Source organism: Plecotus auritus, assembly GCF_963455305.1.
Source record: "Plecotus auritus genome assembly, chromosome: 2".
In the NCBI taxonomy this organism is placed as follows: domain Eukaryota; kingdom Metazoa; phylum Chordata; class Mammalia; order Chiroptera; family Vespertilionidae; genus Plecotus; species Plecotus auritus.
Window position 1 is genome coordinate 22,971,870 of NC_137771.1, and position 17,798 is coordinate 22,989,667.

The 17,798-nt window shown below is 44.6% G+C and overlaps 1 protein-coding gene across 1 annotated transcript in view; it reads right to left on the bottom strand.

Annotated features, from left to right (window-relative positions):
- The window catches only part of DLGAP3 (DLG associated protein 3), a 59,067-nt gene extending 50,948 nt beyond the window's left edge, over positions 1–8,119 (bottom strand). Inside the window, exon 1 of the mRNA XM_080657946.1 lies at positions 7,555–8,119. The gene's annotated coding sequence lies outside the window, so the exon portion shown is untranslated. The remainder of the gene's footprint in view (positions 1–7,554) is intronic.
- Between the last annotated feature and the right edge of the window lie 9,679 nt (positions 8,120–17,798).

Genomic DNA, 17,798 nt, shown 5'->3' on the forward strand with positions numbered 1-17,798 from the left:
CATAAAATAAACATTGGCTGCACTGGGTGAGCCACATGTGATGGAAACAGGACTATTTACAAGCTGTGATTAAGCAGGGTGAGGTGCACATATATGCAGTCACAGGTTGCAATCACGCCAGTGTTAGCATATGCCCATATATTTCTGCATACCTTCTTCAGACAGATATGTGTGCTAGCATATATGTACATGTTAACATATCTTATAGATTTTTCATGTGTTTACATGTTAGAAAGTGTATTCACTTTGAGATATGCATACTAAGGCACTGACAAGTAATATATACCTACATGTACACACATATTGCCACATGCCCCATATGTGTGAGGATTATGCACATACTTGGGCCTACCTACTATGCCTGCCCCTTTCATCCACTAAACCCAACTGGTTCTGCTTGATTCTTGACACCTCTGTAGTGATGTGAATGTTCAAGCTCCCAAACTCTTTCCCCATATACACCCCTGAGCTCCCTAGTATCTGACCAGCCTTAGTCTCAGCTCCTTTCCCAGATATCCCCAAGGCTGTATATGTTTCTCCTCTGCAAACTCCCTTCATATGGATGGTGGTGGGGAACAACTGGGTCCCTGTGACAAGAGATTTTAAGAGACCTCAAGGAACCTGCTTTCTTAAGAAGAGCCACAGGCATCAGAGTAGATTGAGTTCAAGCCTGTGGGAAACAATTTTTGGACAGCCTCAATGTTTAGTCAGAATCAACCTCTCTCTCATTCTTTCTTTCTGTCATATTAATTCACATGTATGACTCAACTTAGGTACATATATTTATGTGTGTATAAATGTGTTCCCACGTGTATGTTCACATGCATACTTATACTCACATATGTGCATCACTGGGTGAGCACCACACACATAGGTTTAATTAAGTAATTGCCTCCACAATCACATATGTGCATGGATGCATACATAAGCCATACATATATATAAACATGTATATATGTCCACTTCTACACAAACTCATAAATATGTTGGTACACATTCATATAGCATCCTCACACATATGTATATGCATATACACAGTGGCATACCCACTCACAGACAGAAATACATATGCACGTGCACTGAAACAGCAGAGATATCCAGGCCCTCTCTGACTTCTATCCTGTGCACACAGCCAGGAGTCCATATTCTCTCCAAATGACACCACAAGTTGCATTTGCTCTCTATTCTTGCCAGTCTCCCACTTCTCCACCTGGAAAGTCATTTTTATTATCAATAGAATGTGCCCAAGAGGCAGTCCCCACCCCCTATATACACAACTCTTTTATTCTAAAAGGGAAAATGAAGAGAAAATATCCAGGCCAGAGTTCTTCCTCCCAGTACCTCTGGGTATCGTCTACTGCTCCCAGACTCCAAAATAGTTATTGGAACTGGGCACAAGGAAGAAACAGTAAGAAAATTATCCCTGGGCCCTAAAACCTCCTAGGATGCCTCCTTCTTCCCTAGAGGGCAGTTTCATGATTTTCAGGGAACCCCTCCCAGCCCAGCCCAAAGGGCCTTGCCAAGGAGAGGGTAGGAAAAGGAAGCTTAAACATATAAAGCGAGTGACCTGAGCTCAAGATAACAAAAGAAGCAAGTATTTAAAAAAGAAAGAAAAAAAAAAAAAAAAAAAAAAAAAAAAAAACAGGAGCTGGGTAGGGAGAGGGGAGGCAAGCAGAAGACATCTCCCAGCAGGAATTCTGCTGCTGGAATACTGGATTATGAATAGCAGGACTCTCCAAGAGGCCAGGGAGAAGGGGGTGGACATCCAGCATTCCACGTGGGGGTGGAGGGGTGACTGCTTCAGGCAGTAGCAGCAGCTCCAAAGTAAAGTCTTATCAAAGCTGTTATGTAACCAAGGGAGCTGAGTGAAGCACAAACACCTCCCCTCCCCAAACAGGCACCCACACCCACGCCCACCACCTCCCAGCACCCACAGCATAGGAAAGCTCAGCTCCTCCCAAGTAGCTACAGAATAGAAGGAATCAACTTGATGAGTTACATCAAAAACACGATGGGTGAAGGGTTCCTTATTACCTAGAAGTCACATCTGGGAAGGTATGAATTGGTTCAGTTTATGGTCCCTAGATACCTCTTTTCTTGAACTTCCTGCCACACCTAATTGTGCCCAGCATCATCTGGAAACCCTCTCATTCCTTTCCCCTCAAGAAGGATCCCATTTGAATATTTGATTGTGCTCATGATGATAGGAGGCAAAGCTGCCATCAACCCTTCCTGCCTGTTGTTCCCCCACAGTCTCATCTGCATGTCCTGACATTTGGCTCTCATCCCCCTGGGATGACAAGGGAAGGGGCCTGGAGAAATGTCCTTGCTCTATTCCCTTCAGAGTTACAAAGACAGTGTATAAAAACCCAGAAAATTGAGATAACCCTGACCTTAGGTTGGTGGGGGAAAGATTTACAAGGGAACTTAGGTTTGAAATCCAGACCCTGTCTCCAAATTTGATTTTTTTTCTTCTCTGCCAGCTCTTCCTCTTTTCCATTGCCCCATCTCCAGTAGCCTCCTCCTTCTCTGCTCCATGGCACTGAACTACCCCACCCACTCCTTGAATCCTTTGCTTGGAAATCTTCCTCCCCAATAAAAGCCTCCCCAAATGCTGCTCTGAGCTGTGGTTGGGGTGGGCAGAGCATAAGACAGGCTTGCAGGGTATTTTACTGTAAGCTGTCCCAAATTCAAAAGTATGGTGGGCAGGGGAATGTCACATAGTCAATCAAATTATCCTAAACTTTCGACCTCTAACCACCCCAGGCCTAACCAGCCAAACCTAAGCTCTCCTAATCCAAAACTGCCTTGAGCCTGAATTTCTGGGACCCAGTAGGAGAAAGGCTGGTGCCAGTACCCCCAAGATTATTGTACTAAAACTATCTATGAGAAGACTGCTCACAGCCACAATATCTTCCTCCATCCCTACCCCCACAGTAACAGTAGGGTAATTTTGGAAAGGGGAGGGGGAACTGAAACAGGGAAAGAAGAGTCCCTTTCCCCAATACCACTAATAACGGTGAGGCCTACAGCCAGAGGGAGGACCCCCAAATCTATGTTTCCATCCAGGAATTCTGTCCTTGAAAAGTGGGTCATCTGGGAGAATTTTTCTAGTGAGCCCTCAGCACTGCCCAACCGCCTTGCCTTTCCATCATCGGGCCCCAACGCAGCCCTATTCAGGACCCAGGACAGTTCCGAATGAGCAATCCCCTCCGAGTCCCTTTCAGCACTCGGGACAGCTCCCAAGGATTGCAGGACGCCCAGCCAGAAACCCAGCCTGCCAGAAAGGAACTGGCTTACCCTAGCACACACCTCTTTAGAACAGAAGCCCCTCTCCCCCAGCCCCTCCCATACTCGCTCCCATCCACCGGAGGCATCTGGCAGTCCTCCCCTTCAGTCTCTGTCCAAAGAGAGAAAAGAAACCCAGACACGAGGCTTCCCTGAGGGAGCCTAGAGACAGGACCCCACCCACCTCCTTTCAGCCCTGAGCCTCTTAACGCCACTCACAGCTGGTTCTAAACACCACTTTCCTTCCTAACCACCACCCCCCAAAATAAAAAAAATACTCACGTGGAGGCTCCCAGCCCTGCAGGCAGATGTAGTGAGGGGAGACAGAGAGAGGTAGCTCCCCACACCCAGTTCTAAGCCCCCTTTCTGAAGGAGCCAGCTCCCATCTGGACTGGGGGGAGGAGAGACATGTGGAAGCACTGAGTGATGGGGAGAGGAGAAAGGAGAGGGAAGGAGGCAGGAGCGGGGGACTGTAGGGTGGGGGTGTTGGGATGGGGGTGAGGGAATCCTTTTTAATTTCATCCTCTCCCCATGTCTACATCAGCTCTGCAGGCTCAGCTCTTTAATATTTACACACAGGAAGAGGAGAGGATGAGAAAGAATAGAGAGTGAGGGGGCAGAGGAGACCTGAGCTCAAAGGGCATAGAGGCAGGGGCCTTTGGGAGCTGGGAGGTTGGGGCCCTCACACCATCCCCAGCCCACTACCATTTGAGCTCTTGACTGGAAAGAAGGAAGAAGAAACCCTGGGACTATTCTGTCCTTTTGTTAACAAGACACTTTGAAGCTGCATCAGAAAAAGATCAGATCCCAACCCACATACCTGGACACCCCCACAAACCCAGATTTCTTGGGTGCCTATGTGCAGATGGTAGAGGCAGTATTCATACATAAGCATGTTCTGATGCTTGGAAACATGTGTGCATGTGGGCTGCTGTGTAAAAGCACATGAACATGTCATCTTGCATGTATAGGTTTATTCAAGTATGTTCTGAGTGTACTGACATGTAACAGCCTATTACATATGCAAATTATGTAATCATATGCGTAAACCAGCCCCCAAGTGACCTCCCCGTTTCTTCAGCTAAAACCCCAAGAACAAGGCCACCCACCTCCCCAGACTCCCTTATTCACAGACCTCTCCCTCACAGCCTCACTTTTTCTTTCTGTGATATGGGGAGAAGGGCTGGTGGGAAGGCATGCTGCATTTGAGCCCAGGGACTTGACAAGTTATTAGCAACAATGAGCTGGCAGGCCGTTACCATAACAATGGTGCCAGTGCCTCACCCCAGCTCAAACCCAGACTCCCCAGACAGCAGGAGGCCCGCTGAGCCAGCAGCCTTCAGACTGGAGGGAGGGTGGGTGAAGGGGGAATTGAGACAAATGCTTGTATAGTGGAGGGTTCACAGCTGTTCTTCCAACCCCCACTGAGAGACAAAGCTTTGAACCCACCAAGGGGGAAAGAAATCAGACCCTGAAAAGGTTTCCTGACCTTGGGAATGGTAAGACACTGGAAGGGGTCTGTCTGTACAAGCTCCTCTAGACAAAAGCTACTGTTGTCATTTGCTCCAGGAACCTCTTCTACTACTGATTTTAGTAGATTAAGAGAAAACCAAACAAACAAGAGGCCCCTCTCTGAATTTCAGTCTTCCCATCTGTAAAATGGGAACAATTGTCATTATAATTATTATAATTTACCCTAGACTCCTAGAAGGTTTAATTAGAAAGGTTAAGGGTAACATCAGACCTTTCCAAAATCAAACAAGCCCCAGAAGTTTCTCTACCCAATAGGAACACATAAAGTAAGGAACTGTCAGGCCAGCTAGAGGCAAAATGCATCAGAAATTGGGTGGGATGAAAGAAAATGTAGCGCAGCCAGCTCAAGCATCAACATCAGCAGGAGAGAGATGATGTGAGGTGCCAGGCAGCAGCAGAAAGCAGGCGTTGTCACAGAATAAAGTCTGGGAGTCTGGCCTGCAGCAGCTCCAGCCCCTCACCAGCAGGAATCAAGACAAGCTCATGGTCTACATTGACAGTGGGTATGGCTAGGAATCCCCATCTCCAGAAACATCTGTAGTTCCCTCTCTTTGGAAAGGGGTCCCAGGTTGAAGGATCTACAGTCTTAGGTTTATTGAGTCTTTAATGCTTCTCCCCAAATCTCTGCTCAGTTCTGATGGGCATGGGGAGGGGAAAGGGTTTCCAGGAATAGAAAGCAACATGGAGGGTTATAAAGTTCCTGGGCTAAGACTAGCCAGGAACCTACACATTGTGACCTTGGGCAAATCCCCTCCCTTCTCTGGGTTTCAGTGTCTTCACTTTATAATTAAGAAGTTGGACAAGTTAATGCTAAGCTTCCTCCCCTAAACATCATTTTATAGTGACATACAAGCTCATTGCTTGAACATGAGCCCCCTGGCATAAAATGCAGTGGGCACTGCCTGTCAGATGAGTGGGTCAGTGGGGGTCGAACATGCATGGGTAGTATGTAAGAATGTTCATCCTATGTTCATGTTCTTTTTAGAAACATTCACCCTAGCCCTCCCAACTCCTTTTTTAGACCCTGATTCACTGCAAACTCACGAATCCTCTCCCTCCCCTCTCTCCTCTCTTCTCCCCCTTTCTCCCTTTTAGGCCTTGGCAGCTGGGTACAGAAGGAGCCCCAGCACTCATGAAATGCTGGGCAGAGGTAGAGGTCAGTGCCCCCAGGATCAAGAGAGCACAGCAGGGAGTACCACTCTCTAACCTTGGCCCAACACAGCTCCTTCAGTCACCAAAAGACCTCGGTTGGAGCCTTTCTGTACCACTGACTATGGATTGTAGAACATATACTTTACCTCTGAGCCTCAACATCTTCATCTATAAATTGGCATTATATTAGGCTGAGCTATATGAAAGTGCTGTTTTTGTAAATAAAAAACAAAAGCAGTTGAATATTTGCAATTTCATGTGGCTTAACCTGGCTCTGGTTCCCAGAGCTGTTGGGGAGATAAAAAGAAAGACTTGAGAGGGGAGCATTTTTCAAAAGTCCTGGACTGATGTAAAGGCACTGTTTTTATTTATTTCTTATTTATTTATTTCTACTGTTACTACTTCAAAGAGCTTCCATACAGACTCACCTCGAGCCAATAGACTGAACGAATGACCTAGAACTTGTAAATTTAGGGCTTTGAAGTCTGGTGGACATCCACCTGCTCCGGTGACTAGGAGCAGGGCAGACGCTTCTACCTGGCCTCCTCAGTTCCCATTTCTAAAGGTCCTTTGGTGAAAGAGGACTGAGACAACACAAGTTCCTGGGCCCCAAGAAGAAGCCCACATCCTCTAGCTCAACTGAGGCCCCACTACCGCCAGGGGCCCCAGCATGCAGCAAGGACACAACCAGAGCATCACAAAAAGTACCCCTGAGGTAGGTGAAGGTGAGGCCAAGTGCAATTCAGCTCTTGCCTGAGGAGAGACAGGAGGAAGACTCCCTGGTGAGAGGGGATGCTCTGACCTCTGAAATCCCCTGGGAGAGGAAGGGAGAGAAGGAAGCCCAAATGTGGGCGACTCAGAGTGAACTCTCCTCAGATACATTCTCACACAGCCAACACACACACACATACTCACTCAGTCACTCATACAGGCCACAGATACCAGGAGCTACTCACAGAGACACAGTCACACCGGCACACACACACACACTCACAGAGACATACACAGGCACATGCCGTGACAACACACACTCATTCGCACACATGTCCACAGATATATACACAGTAACACCCTCCACAGTCACACTGCACACACTCACTGCATACACTCACTGGCACACATAATCACCCACAGACCCACACGGTGACACACTCACACACTCATCACACAGTGACACGCACCCACACTCACACACCTGCAGAGGAAACTTCTCTCCGGATCTCCCCAACACTGCCACTTCCCCCCCACAACCCAGCTGGCTACTCCCTCCCAGACCCGAGCTTCCATCCCGGCCAAGCCAGACAGGGGCTGGCCAACCCCCCGCGGCGCTACCCGGGAGAGTGGGTCCTCGCTCCGCGTGGTCCCTCCGCCCGTCTTTGGGTCAGGCCCGCGGGCCGTCAGGCCGGGGCGAGATGGGGGGTGGGAGCAGCGGAGGAGGCCCAGCCTTCGCACCTCCGGAGCCCGGAGCCGAGGCCGCTGGAGCCCGGGGCGTGGGCGGCGCCGGGCCGCAGCCAGGCCGAGAATGGGGGCGCTGCAGAGGGCGCGGCGAGCTCGGCCGTCCCCACCCCTCCCGCGGCTTACCTGGCCCGGCTTGGGCTCCGGCCGGGTTACATGGTGCCGGCGACTCAGGCTGGGGGCGCTGCGGCGGCGGGCAGGCGGGCAGGGACGCGCCCGGCACTGCGGAGCCCCCAGCGGAGGGGCCGCGCCGGCTGCGGAGCCCCGAGCGAGCGCTGAGCGGCAGCAGGCGCTGGAGCGGGAGGCGGCCAAGCCGCGGAGGCTGGATTTCCCGGGGACCAGGAAGGGGAGGCGGGGGGATCCCGCCCGCGTGCTCCGCCCCCGCCGCCCCCGCCCCCGCGCAGGGCTGCCGAGCCCGGAGCCCGGAGAGGGAAGCGGACCGAGCTCCCCGCCCCCGCACCGGACCCAGGAGGACCGAGGTCGCAGCCGGGGGCAGGCGGGCGGCTGCCGGGGTCTCCGAGGAGCGCACGCCTCGCTGAGCGACGGCACTGGGGAGGCCCCGCTGTGGACCACCGGGATAGTGTCCCCGGGGACCCAGGGCCAGGCACACGGTGTTGCGGCCACGCACAGCCGACCTAGTCACAGCGCCCTAAGCCCAGAGGCGGACTGTTGGGGAGACAGTCACACAATTTCACAGACACGGCCTCGCGCCCCATCGAGGCAGGCACACCCTAAATGTCACACACAGCCCCCAGGCATGATTCTCCCTCCGGTTTTCCCGGTCAGCTGCCCCAGACTTCAGTGCCTGGCCTCGGGTCCAGGAGCCCTCTTCCTCTGCTCCAGCCCCTGCCGGTGTGGGGCGCTGTGCCGGGCCTCAGAGCCACTGGCAGGCGTCCTCCACCCACAGACCTCACAGCCAAGGCATCCCCAATGTGGAGGGAGAACCCCGCTATACCTGCGGACTTTGCTGGGGCCCCACCTGTCCCCACGGTGCCCGCCCACCTCTAGGCCCAGAGCCAAGAGGCTGGGTGGAGGAGGGAAAGGGGAGTATCCGGAGCACGGCCGGAGGCTGCAGAGCCAGGACACGGGCTGCAGGAGCCAGGAGAGGCGGAGGAAAGCGGACTGCAGCAGTCCCTGGCTGGAATCCGTCTTGGCTCCCAGAGCGATGCTGTAATGGGGTGGGGAGGGGGGGGGGGCGCACTGGGGAAGCCGCAGCGGAGGGGGGGCGGCTGAAGGTGTGGGGGAGGGTCTGGTTCTGGGTTCTTATTTTCCACGGTGGGTGTGAGGACACACTGCCTCAGGCACCCAAAGTTGGGGTGGAGAATAGTGTGCATCCTTAAAGACCTGTTCCTCTCTCCGTTCCTCCACCTTTTCTGATGTGGACAGCTCTGGAGCGGTGAGGTGTGAGTTTGGGAGTCTGACAAGATCTCTTCCTCTCTAGGAACAGACCTTGAAGTAGTTCTCACCCAACAATTTCTTTGCCACTGCCCCACTTTGTGGACACTGGCTCTCCTTGTATAAAGGGGAAAACTGAGGTACAGAAAGTAGAAGTCACAGTCCCGAAAGAGTTAAAACTGGGAGCAAGCCCTTTCTCCTTTCCCTACAGAGATGTTTAAAGATGCCATGTAACATAAATGACGAAAAGGAGTTTGGAGAGCCCTTCCCCAAGGAAGCCTAGAAGTCTGATGGGAGGTTGGCACACTGGCCTCCTTTCGTGCTGCCTACAAAACCAGTTCGACCAAAACTTTTCGATCATGAGCTGAGGTCACAGATAATTCCCAACCCCGGGGATCAGTTAAGAGCAGACATCAGAAAGAATAAGATAGAAAGTTGGTCCCAGGAACCCACTTTAGAACTTAAAGAAACGTCTCACTTTCCATGAAGCATAAGTACAGCTATCGTGTCAGACGCTAACACGCACCACCATGTTTTCTCTAAGATGTACATTTTGCTAACTATTTGGAAATTGGGAAACATCTTAAAACTGGAGAAGGGCATTTCATATGATTTTCTACTTTTTTTGTAAAGCTGTTATCAAAGAGTTGATGTGTTTTAGATCATAGTGCGGTTTTCATTTGTTCAGTCAGCAACCATTCACTGATTGTACCTGGCACCCTGCTCGCCTGTTTGGGGCATAAAGATGAAGCAGACAGGCTGACCTTGGAAAGTGATCTCTCCTACTCACCCAGTGACATATAAGGAAGATGGAGATGTAAATCAATAATCGCTATCCAACGTAGCAGTCACACAGAGCCCATACTTAAAAAGGTTCCCACTTGCCCTGACCGGGTGGCTCAGTTGGTTGGAGCATGTTCCCATACACCAAAAGGTTGTGGGTTCGATTCCCAGTCAGGGCACATACCTAGGTTGCAGGTTCGATTCCCCGGTCAGGGCACAACTGATCCATGTTTCTCTCTCACATCAATATTTCTCTCTCTCTTTCTCCTTTCCGTTCTCTCTCCAAAATCAATCTAAAAAACAAACACATCAACCTGGGGTGGGAGTGCAACCTAAGAACGTGCCTTTGACCAGGAATCAAACCCGCAACCCTCTGGTGCACAGGACAGTGCTCTAACCACTGAGCCATGCTGGTCAGGGCTCTTTTAGTCTGTTTTGATAAACTGCATTTAGAGTTTCCTAATATTAAATTTTACTTTCCTGAGATAAATCCAACTGACTCAAGGAGCTTTATTATTTACTAGAGGCCCAGTGAACAAAATTCAAGCATGGATAGGGTCCCTAGTGACTGCCGGCTGCCAGCCAGGGCACCTCCCTTCCCCTGGACACCTGCCACCACTGCTGGCCCCACCCCCTGGTCGAACTCCTGGTCAAACTCCCGGTCAAGGGGACAATTTGCATATTAGGCTTTTATTATATAGGATTTTATAATACCATTGGATTGGATTTGCTAATATTTTGTTTTGGATTTTTTAAATCTATTTATATTAATAAATAAAGAAAGCCTGATACTTTCCTGTCTTTGTTATTTAGGGTTTGTTATCTAGTTATTCTAGCTTCATAAAATAAGTTGGGGAAGTATTATCTATTTTTCTTTTCTCTGTAAAAGTTTGTATAAGATTGGAATAATCTGGTATTTGTACGTTTGCTGAAACACATCTGGAACTGGTGTTTTCCTTATGTGAAGGGGTTTTTGTTTTGTTTTACTAATATTTCTATTTATTTAACAGGACTATTTAAAGAACTATTTTGGGCTTTCAATTTTTTTTTAGTCAGTCTTAATAAGTTATATTTTTCTAAGACTATTTATTTTGTCCAAGTTCTCAAATGTATTGCCATAAAGTTGTTGATAAAATTCTCTTATTTTCATCTCTGCTTCCTTTGTAATTCTGCCCTCCTTTACAATACTTATCTATGTCTTCTTTCCTTTTTTTCTACTTTCATTACCATAAATTTGTCCATATTTTAATAATTTTAAAGAATCCAATTTTTAGCTTTGTTGAAATTCTCTATACTACTTTTTTCTAATTTCTTTATGTTTGCTTTTATTTTCTTTTTATCTATTTCCATCTGCTTTCTTTGGTTTTACTCATTCTTTAACTTACTGCTTACATTGGAGACTTATTATTTAATATTTTCAATTTTTAGCTTTTCTTCATTTTTAATATAAATTACTCTTGAATAACTGTTTTATGTACATCTCACACGACCTATAGGACACCATCAAGGGGACCCAATGTATTGTGGGAGTTCAAGAAGAAGACAAGAAAGAGAAAGAAGCAGAGAGAATATTTGAGGAAATACTGGTTGAAATTTTCCCAAATTTGATGATAGACATGAGTACAAACACCCGAGAAGCTCAACAAACTCCAAGTAGGAGACACTCAAAGAGAGCCACACTGAGACACATTATAATCAAACTTTCAAAAACAAAGAGAGAATTTTGAAAGCAGTTAGAGATTGTCACGTATAAGAAATCATCAATAAGATCATAAGTATATTTCTTATCAGAAACTTTGGAGGCCAGAAGAGAATGGCCAATATGTTTAAAATGTTAAAAGAAAAGAAAAATTGTTAACCAAAAACCCTATACCATCAAACCTGCCCACAAGAAATGCTCAAGGGAATCCTACAGGTTAAAATAAAAGGACACTAGACAGTAACGCAAAGCTGTACGAAGACATAAAACCACCAATAAAGGTAAATACAAGAAAAGAAGGTAAATGCAAGAGCAATTATAAAAGCTTGTATTATTGTAACAATGATTTGTAACTGTATTTTTTTTTTGTTTACTGCATGATTTAAGAGACTAATAAATTTAAAGAAAAAAAAACAATTCATGTAAAAGTTAGCCTTACTGTAACTTTGGTTTGTAATTCCAAATCTTGTTTTGTACATAATTTAGGAAATTGATGCATTTAAAGAATTATTAGTTTATGTTTTAGGCTACACTATGGATAAAGATGTAATTTTGTGATATCAACAACCAAAAGGGATGGGGACAGAACTTTTCTTATGTTATTAAAGTTTAGCTGGTGTAAATTCAAAATAGAAGTGTTATAACTTTAGGATTTAAAATGAAATCCCCATGGTAACCACAAAACAAATAGCTCTAGAATATACACAAAATGAAATAAGAAAAGAACTTAAATGTTTTACTGCAAAAAACAAGTAAACACAAGAGAAGACAGGAATGCAAGAGCAGGAGTGCCTATAAAGTAAATTTTAGATTAAAAAAAATGTTGCTTGTTTCCTATATAATAAATTTTTATTTTTATTTTTTTTATATTTTTGTATTGATTTCAGAGAGGAAGGGAGAGGGAGAGATAGAAACATCAATGATGAGAGAGAATCATTGATTGGCTGCCTCCTGCACACCCCCTACTGGGGATCGAGCCCGCAACCCAGGCATGTGCCCTTGACTGGAATCGAACCTGGGACCCTTTGGTCCACAGGCCGATGTTCTATCCACTGAGCCAAACCAGCTAGGGCCCTATATAATAAATTTTTAAAAGGCTGCAAAAGCTAAAACCGGTTTGGCTCAGTGAATAGAGCATCAGCCTGCGGACTGAAGGGTCCCGGGTTCGATTCCGGTCAAGGGCATGTAACTTGGTTGCGGCACATCCCCAGTAGGAGGTGTGCAGGAGGCAGCTGATCCATGTTTCTCTCTCATTGATGTTTCTAACTCTCTATCCCTCTTCCTTCCTCTCTGTAAAAAAGCAATAAAATATATATTTTTTAAAAAAAGGTTGCAAAAATTTTTGCTAGAGATGAAGAAAAAATTATTCTAAGTGAAAGCCAGTCATAAAAATACAAATACTGTGTGATTCCATTTACATAAGGCACTTGGAGGAGTCAAAATCATAAAGATGGAAAGTAGAATGGTGATAGTCAGTGACTGGGCGGAGAAAGGGAATAGGAAGTAATTTTTAAATAGGGTTTCAGTTTTGTAAGAGGAAACTATTTCTGGATATAGATGGTAATGATGATTGTACAACAATATGAATGTACTTAATACCACTGAATTTTACACTTAAGATTGAAATTTTATGTTAAGTGTATTTTCACACAATTTTTAAACATTGAAGAAAAATGTTGACAAATTGGAATTTGTTAAAAATTAACTTATTTTATTAAAAAACACTGTTATGAGAGTGAAAATGAAAATCACAGATTGGGGAAAATATTTGCAATACATGTATCTAGTAACTCATATTCGGAATATATGAGGAATCCCTACAAATCAATATGAAGCAAAAAAAAGAAAAGGAAAAACCTTGAGTAGCACTTCTCAAAAGAGGGTCTCCTAGCAGCCCAAAAAAAGAAGATAGAATTATAATAATTATATAATATAGTTTATATGTTTGTTAAGAATATATAGAGAGATTTATTATAGGGAATTGGTTCGTGTGATTATGGAGGCTGAAAAGCCCCAAGATCAGCAGTAGGCAAGCTGAAAACCCAAGAGAATCAATGGTATAGAGCTCTAGTCCAAGTCCATAGGCCTGAGAACCAGGAGAACGGGTGGTATAAGTTCTAGTTGAGTCTGAGTCCCAAGACAAAAGACTGATGTCCCAGCTCAAAGATAGCTGGGCAAAGACAAAGAATTCTTTTATACTCAGCCTTTTTATTCTATTTAGGCCTCAGTAGATTGGATGAGGCCCACCCACATTAGGGAGGGTGATTTGCTTTACTCAAATGTTAATCTGATCCAGAAACACCTTCACAGACATGCCCAGAAGTAATATTTAACAAATATTTGGGCACCCTATAACCCAGTCATGTTGACACATAAAATTAACCATCACAGAAGTATAGGTAAATTTCTTTCTGACCTTTTAGGACATAGAAAAAGCACTACCTAGGAAAGAAAAGATTAATACATTTGGCTGTATTAGAGTGAAGAACTTCTATTCATAAATCATCTTAAAGAAAGTGAAAAGGCAAGCTATAATGGAGAGGAGACCTTCGTAACACATAACTGACCAAGAATTGGCATCAAGGATTTAAAAATTTCTTTATATGAACTCCTTCAATTCACTAAGAAAAAGAGAAACAAACAAATAGAAAAATACATGATATATGAGTAAGATATATGAGAAAGATGTATGAGCATGGAATTTTCAGAGGCAATACATATGACCAATATACACAGAAAGAGAGGCTCAGACTTCTTAGCAAACAGAAAATGCAAATCAAGACCACAGTGAGACACACATTTACACCCATTTGATTGGCAAAAATGAAGATATCTGACAATTCCAAATGTTGCAGAGAATGTGGATCAACAGGACCTCATATATTTCTGGTGGAGGTATAAATGACAACAACCATTTTAAAATAAGTTGTCATTAGCTTACAAATTTGTCATTCATAGACTCTGAAGGATAATATTAAAAGTATTAACAACTAATAACACATGGGTGCTGACCGATCAGAACAGATGCCTGACCAACCAGAATGGATACCAGTAGCTTTACTGGTGTGGACTGGCTGACTACTGATTCTGTATACGCTATAACCCAGCATTTCACCCCCAGTTATGTACCCAGTGGAAACTTCTGCTCATGTTTATTAAGAGATAGATACAAGAATATGCATAGCGAGAGGCGAGAGGGGAGAACCTAGATACAACCAAAATGCCCATTAACAGAAGAATGGGTAAATAATTATGGAGCAGTCACACAATAGAATATTATATAGAGCATGCAAAAATGTGGCTAAATCCAAAATTATGTACACCATAACACTCTTTTCAGAAAGTTCATCAACAACTAAAACTGAACACTATATTTAGGTCACATATATATTTGATAAAACTATAAAGGCAAAAAAGAAAGGTAATGATCATTGCAAATCTGGGAAGGGGAAGCAGAGTTATAAGATAGCTCTTGCGTTAGTTGGTGAGATTGTAGGTATCCATTACATTCTTTTATAATTACATACATACATACATTCATATGCAACCTAAGAGATCTATGTCCAATTATGACAGTAACCATGAAGCAAGGATTATGATTCATCCAATTCTGTCTCAGACTCATTAAAAAATAAAAGACAATTTTTAAATATGAGCAAAGAACAAGGAATTTTAAAGAATGACCAAGCAGATAAGAAAAGGAACTAAATATAACTTCTAGAAATGAAAAATACAGTAACTATAATTAGAAATTTAATAAATGGGTTTAACAGACAATTGGATGCAGGTACTAATAGTATCAGTGAACAGAAAGATACAGCTGGAAAATATATGCAAAAAAAAATCATAAAGAGATATGGCTCTGAAGGGGTCTGGCCGGGGTGACTCAGTGGTTGAGCATCAACCTATGCACCAGGAGGTCACAGTTCAATTCCTGGTCAGGACACATGCCCTGGCTTGATCCCCAGTGTGGGGCATGCAGGAAGCAGCCGATCAATGATTCTCTCTCATCATTAATGTTTCTATCTCTCACTCCCCTCTCCATTCCTCTCTGAAATCAATAAAAATATATTATAAAAAAACATGAAGGGTAATGAGATAGCCTGACATTCTAATCAGAAGCCTACCCCCCCAACCCCCCCAAAAAAGAGAGAGAATTCAGCAGAGGCAACATATGGAGAGATACTGGGTGATGATTTTCCAGACCTGATTAAGATATCAAGCTACGGATTAACAATAAATCTTAAGTAGGACAGGTAAAAAGAAAGCCACACATACAACATCATATCAAAACTACAAAAACAAAGATAAAAAGAATTCAAAAACAGCCAGAGGAAAGACAGGTTGCTTTCAAAGAAGCCATAGATGAGCTGACAATTGACTTCACAAAGCAGCCACAGACTGCCAGGGGACAGTGGAATGGTACGGTCAATGTGCTGAGGAAATAAAATGATCAACCTAGAAATCTGTGGCCAGTTAACAAAGACTTTTCAAGGATCATGACGAAATAAAGGCATTTCAGAGAGGAAAAAAAATGGAAAGATTTCCATTAGCAGACCATCACTAAAGTGAATTATAAAAGAAGTTCTTCAGACAAAATATGATCTCGTGTAAGAAGCGATCATAGATGGAAGGTCTAGCGTTCAAGTAGTAATGAAAAACAAAGAAAATGGTAACTATGTGGGTACATATATATAAACCTCAACTGTATAAAACAGTTATAAGGTCTGCTGGTTTTTTCAAAGATAGACTTAAAACATGACAACAATAGTATATATCTCTGTGACTAAGATCCTTAGGGGTGGGGAGGGAGAGGATAAAGAGATTAACTTCAGACTTTCATAAGTATATATGTTAAAATTTCTAAAGTAATTGATAAAAGGATAAAAATAGAGCATAAAACTTCCAAATAGTTGTAGAAAAAAAGTTGAAATAAGAGACATTCAGTGAAAGTGGGAATCCAAGTTCCATTTCAGGATCATTAGACTGCAGGGATGGTGACAGGAGAGAACATTAATGACACAGGCAAGAGTTAGATTATGAAGGGTCTGGTGAGCCCAGCTGAGGAGGTGGACCCCTAAGCAATGTGGAGGCGGGGAAGTTTTAATTTAAGCATGACTGACAATAGGATTTGCTTTAAGAAGCAGCAGTCTGACAACAGTGTGGATATAGACTAGATTTTATACACACACACACACCCCTCAGAAAGATAATCAGAAATCTCAAATTTTGCCAGTAGGTGAATACAAATGTCATCCATTGCCATTCACAAGTAAATCTTGGTAGCTTCAAATGCAGAATTTTTGCAATCAAGCTAAAAGTAGAGGCTTTAGGCCATGGCTAGCCAAGCCAGGAATTTGCAAGCACAGGACCCAACGGTTTGTGGAAGCACCACTCCACACTGGCAGTTGACTCCCATTATTGCCATGTGCCATTGTTAGTGAAATTGAAATGCTGCGGCTTTGGCTTGATGCTTGAGATTAAAGTTATCGCTTGTGAAATGGAGAGAATGCTTTTCCTGTTATGCTCAGTTGGAGAGGTCCTGAAGTGAAACTGCTTGAACGGTTAGTTATATCATCCTTTTTCTCATTGCCATGGACATCCAGGCAGGGACTCCACAACCTCAGGCCCTAATGATTCCACAGGAGTCATTCTCCTATTGATGTTATCACTCCCACCACCACTAGGAACCAGTGAAGCGGGAACTCAGCCGGGCCACATTCTGGTGGAGCTGAAATTCAGCTGCAGCCTGAAGGCCATGAAACCTGGGCACTGCATTGCACCCAAGGCAGAAAGTCCATATCTTCAACCCTTGGGAGGAAGAGCGTTCAGTGGAAGCGAGTAGGGCAACCTCAGCAAGGCTGACTGGGCCCCACGGTGTCTTGGAGATCAGTGATGTAACTCTTCCTATTTGAATTCATAACCCATGTCTCCCAGGGTGCACATCTGCCACCAGAGGGCCTGAGTGGGAATTTCCTCTAGTGTCAGCCCCTGTTTTGTACCTGGAACCAGCACTTTTCTTCATTACTTTGCTAGAGCTGGTTCATATACTCAATAATTTTTTCCATTTATAGAGTTCTCCCTCAATGGTTTCTGGTCTACCTCCCTATCATTAGGCTTCTGTTGTGGTCACCCCTGTCCATCGGTCATATCTATATACATCTGAAAAGAGTTCAGGGCTTCTCTTCAAAGTTTCCTTAAACCTTGAGTAAATCAGTAGATATAAATGTATCAATAGATACAAAGGAGGAAGATTTGCCCAATTCCTCTCAGAAACACCTGAGCCCTAGTTCATACCCAACTATGTTACACTGGTGTAATTCGAAAGCAGCTTTTAAAATACCTTTTAAAATTACATTTTCCTTTTTAAAAATAAATGAAATTTTTACCAGTTGGTGTGGCTCAATGGTTGAGCATCAACCTATGAACCAAGAGGTCACAGTTCGATTTCCAGTCAGGGCACATGCCCAGGTTTCAGGCTCGATCCCCAGTG